Here is a 4213-nt window from a genome sequence, read left to right as displayed (position 1 = left end):
TGTTTCGGACGGCGTTTCGCTTTCGCTACTTGCGAGTGCTTTCGTGGTCCACCCCTCTATAAATACTCGGGAGGCGTCGAAGCCGGTTCTCCAAGCCGGACCCGTAGGTATCGTTGTGTGCTCGCTCTCATTGGCCCGCCTAACCAGAAAATGCCTGCGGTACACCCATTTGGATAAGAGTGCACGCAGATGCGGGCCTCGACGGCTACACATTTCCTCGGGCGGCCGCCTCCCGGCCTCCGTGGAGCGCGGGATGCACGGTCCCATCGACAAGCCTCTCCCGTTTTTACCGTGGCGTCGCGGTTCACCACGGCAGGCGGGTCGGTCTCCTCCGCATAAAAAGGGGGACCCCCGCTTTTTGTTCCACGAAATCGCACAAGCTTCTTTCGCATCCACGGTTTGCCACCGCACACCAAAATGCCGATCCGGCTGCCTACTTTAGCCAACAGGTGGAGCCAGGCGCGCCGTACTTGCGCGGCACTTCCCACGTCCACCGAAGTCGGTGCCAAGGACCACTTTCGGCGCCGGAGCCGCGTACGAGCCTACTCGAGGCGGAAGAACGAAGCCAGCAAAGGCCTGGCCGCAAGTGCGTTCAATTGTCGGGACGTCCAAGTCCCTCGTTCTTCCGTGCTTCCTCTTTCGGCAAGTCGTTGCGGCACCTTCCCAAAGCGCGCAGACCCGCTAATCGCGACGAGCGCGACGTGGCCGTGCCGCCTTTCCCTCGGCAGCAAGCAAAACGCCTGGCAACGTCGACGCTCCCCTAACCGCGATCTCGCACCGTGTTTCGTGTGGCGAATTCAAAAGCCGGCCGGCGCTGCTGCAACCATTACGGTCGGTACGCATACGCCGCGGAGGGCGGGACGGTCATCGGAGCGTGCGGTTCCTCCATCGAGTACTGCGCACCTCGGCCGTCGCATCGCCGTGCCATGACCGGCCGCGCGTCAACGCGAACCGGTGCCAGCGAGATCCCTCGCCTGCAAGAACCGACCGGCAGCCTCCGTCACCCGAGGACGCGGAGGCGCTTGCCGCGGACGGCGGGACGGTATGCACTGGTGCACAGCGGACCCGTCACATCGCCAGTTCCTTGACCGACCGCCGACGCTTGTGCCGTTCCTCTCGTACTTGGCAGTCGCCGCGCGATTGTCGGGTCTCGTTCTTGCACGCTCGAACGGTCGGGAGGGCACTCGGCTGGCGTTTCGGGAACGCGCAGCCTCGCCTTCTACCGACGTAACCACGACTCGCCGTTCGCGCTCCGCCGCTCCTGTTTACAGTACTAGGCGGTCCCGCAGCGGTCGGGTCGCGCATTTCGAGCGCTTCGAGCCACGGTGCAGTGGCGGGTCGAAAGCCGACCTATGAGTGCGTTGCGCCGTTTGTACCCGCGTCCGCCACCTGGCCGACCGTCCAAGGTCGCGGTGTTGGCGTCCGCTGGGCGCAACAATTTGTCACGGGGTGCCGCTCCACATTCAGGCAGCCCCGTGGGGAAAAGCCGACCCCGCGTCCAAACGGGGTCAGCGGCAGAAAGTGTCGGGCGCAGACGCAGCTGAGGCGCTCACCCTTCACAATCCGTTAATGATCCTTCCGCAGGTTCACCTACGGAAACCTTGTTACGACTTTTACTTCCTCTAAATGATCAAGTTTGGTCATCTTTCCAACAGACCGGCGCAACCGAAAGGCCGCGCCGGACATCGGTCCGAAGACCTCACTAAATCATTCAATCGGTAGTAGCGACGGGCGGTGTGTACAAAGGGCAGGGACGTAATCAACGCGAGCTTATGACTCGCGCTTACTGGGAATTCCTCGTTCAAGGGGAACAATTGCAAGCCCCTATCCCAATCACGAAAGAAGTTCCACGGGTTACCCAGTCTTTTCAGACAGGGATAAAGACACGCTGCTTCCTTCAGTGTAGCGCGCGTGCGGCCCCGGACATCTAAGGGCATCACAGACCTGTTATTGCTCTGTTTCGTGCGGCTAGGAGCCGCTTGTCCCTCTAAGAAGGTTGTAAGGTGCTGGGAACCCCGCACCTATTTAATAGGCTAGAGTCTCGTTCGTTATCGGAATTAACCAGACAAATCGCTCCACCAACTAAGAACGGCCATGCACCACCATCCACCGAATCAAGAAAGAGCTCTCAATCTGTCAATCCTCCCAGTGTCCGGGCCGGGTAAGTTTTCCCGTGTTGAGTCAAATTAAGCCGCAGGCTCCACTCCTGGTGGTGCCCTTCCGTCAATTCCTTTAAGTTTCAGCTTTGCAACCATACTTCCCCCGGAACCCAAATACTTTGGTTTCCCGGAAGCTGCCCGCCGAGTCATTTGAGTAACTCAGGCGGATCGCTGGTTGGCATCGTTTATGGTCAGAACTAGGGCGGTATCTGATCGCCTTCGAACCTCTGACTTTCGTTCTTGATCAATGAAAACATTCTTGGCAAATGCTTTCGCAGTAGTTCGTCTTGCGACGGTCCAAGAATTTCACCTCTAGCGCCGCAATACGAATGCCCCCGTCCGTCCCTCTTAATCATTACCTCGTATTCCAAAAACCAACAGAACAGAAACGAGGTCTTGTTCTATTATTCCATGCAAGTTTATTCAGGCGACTCGCCTGCGTTGAGCACTCTAATTTTTTCAAAGTAAAAGCACCGGCCATCTCGAGGCACACAATGAAGTGCACCAAGAAAGAACCGGCATGATGTTCAGTCCGAGCCGTCGCATCGGGTAGATGCACTACTCGTCTGGAACTGAGATCCAACTACGAGCTTTTTAACCGCAGCAGCTTTAGTATACGCTATTGGAGCTGGAATTACCGCGGCTGCTGGCACCAGACTTGCCCTCCAATTGATCCTCGTTAAAGGATTTAGAGTGTACTCATTTCAATTACGGGGCCTCAAAAGAGTCCCGTATTGTTATTTTTCGTCACTACCTCCCCGTGCCGGGAGTGGGTAATTTGCGCGCCTGCTGCCTTCCTTGGATGTGGTAGCCGTTTCTCAGGCTCCCTCTCCGGAATCGAACCCTGATTCTCCGTTACCCGTAACAACCATGGTAAGCAAGTAACCTACCATCGAAAGTTGATAAGGCAGACACTTGAAAGAAACGTCGCCGGCTCGTGGCCATGCGATCAGCACAAAGTTATCCAGAGTCACCACACAATACGGGCCGAAACCCGATCGATCTTGGTCTAATAAAAGCACCCGTTACCCAAAGGGCTCCAGGCTCACTGCATGTATTAGCTCTAGAATTGCCACAGTTATCCAAGTAGGAAGAAACGATCTAAGGAACCATAACTGATTTAATGAGCCATTCGCGGTTTCGCCTTATTTCGGCATGTACTTAGACATGCATGGCTTAATCTTTGAGACAAGCATATGATTACTGGCAGGATCAACCAGGTAATCGTTCGACTGCGCGTCCGTCCTCGCCTTCGGCGGGCCGGACGCAGTCTGTGTGCGGCGGAGGCCACCTTCAGGCGCCCCAACACGCTTATTTTGCACTCCGAGATGACGGCGTTCGAGCTCGCTACGGCACAACCTTCCCGAAAGACGAGTGGGAGCCGTGCGGCAAGAAGCACGTTCATGCTCGCTCTTTTTCGTTGCATCGACTCGGTCGCGCCGTGCGGGTTGCCCAAGCCCGCTGCACTGTCGGTGGACCGGCCGGAACTAGCAACGGAGCCGAGACTGCAAAGCCGCCAGACGACGGGTCACGCCCGCGTCTTCGGCGCTTTCGCATCTGAATCGCCCGAGGACGACACGGAACACACCTCGATATCGTGGTAAAACGGCACCGTCCGACAACCAGCCCCTAACGCATCAAGCGGATGAGGCTGCAGACGACTGCCGTGGATTCCCCTGGAGCAGACCCGAGGACACGCTTGACGAGGCCGAAGCCCGCCGCATATCAGACACCCGGTCGCTTTCGCGTACGCCGCTCACGAGAACCCCCACATAATAGCAGCGATAAGTACCCAGACCTCCTTGGGCACTAATACGAGCGTACTCGAGAAAATTTCACCGCGGGTGTGCCCCGAAACGTGTGGCACGTTGAGCGTGCCACAAGTCTACGTCGCTCTCAAACCCGCCGAGGTCGTAGAATTTGCGACCCTACTCACGAAATTCCCACCGAGGATACGGCCGCAAACGTACCGCACCTTGGGTAGGCCACGAGTTTGTGCAACACTACGCTGACGGCACAGCACCGAGGTCGTGCGCGCACGCACGGGAAAATTC

At 57.4% G+C, this 4213-nt stretch overlaps 1 non-coding gene across 1 annotated transcript; it reads right to left on the bottom strand.

Moving 5' to 3' along the window:
- Positions 1-1567: 1567 nt before the first annotated feature.
- LOC142793557 (small subunit ribosomal RNA) lies at positions 1568-3382 on the bottom strand. The gene has a single exon (XR_012891634.1). It is a non-coding gene; the product is annotated as a small subunit ribosomal RNA (ribosomal RNA).
- Between the last annotated feature and the right edge of the window lie 831 nt (positions 3383-4213).

This window comes from Rhipicephalus microplus, unplaced genomic scaffold, assembly GCF_043290135.1.
Source record: "Rhipicephalus microplus isolate Deutch F79 unplaced genomic scaffold, USDA_Rmic scaffold_307, whole genome shotgun sequence".
NCBI classification, from domain to species: domain Eukaryota; kingdom Metazoa; phylum Arthropoda; class Arachnida; order Ixodida; family Ixodidae; genus Rhipicephalus; species Rhipicephalus microplus.
Note: the sequence above shows the minus strand (reverse complement) of the source record. Positions and strands in the feature narration are given on the sequence as shown.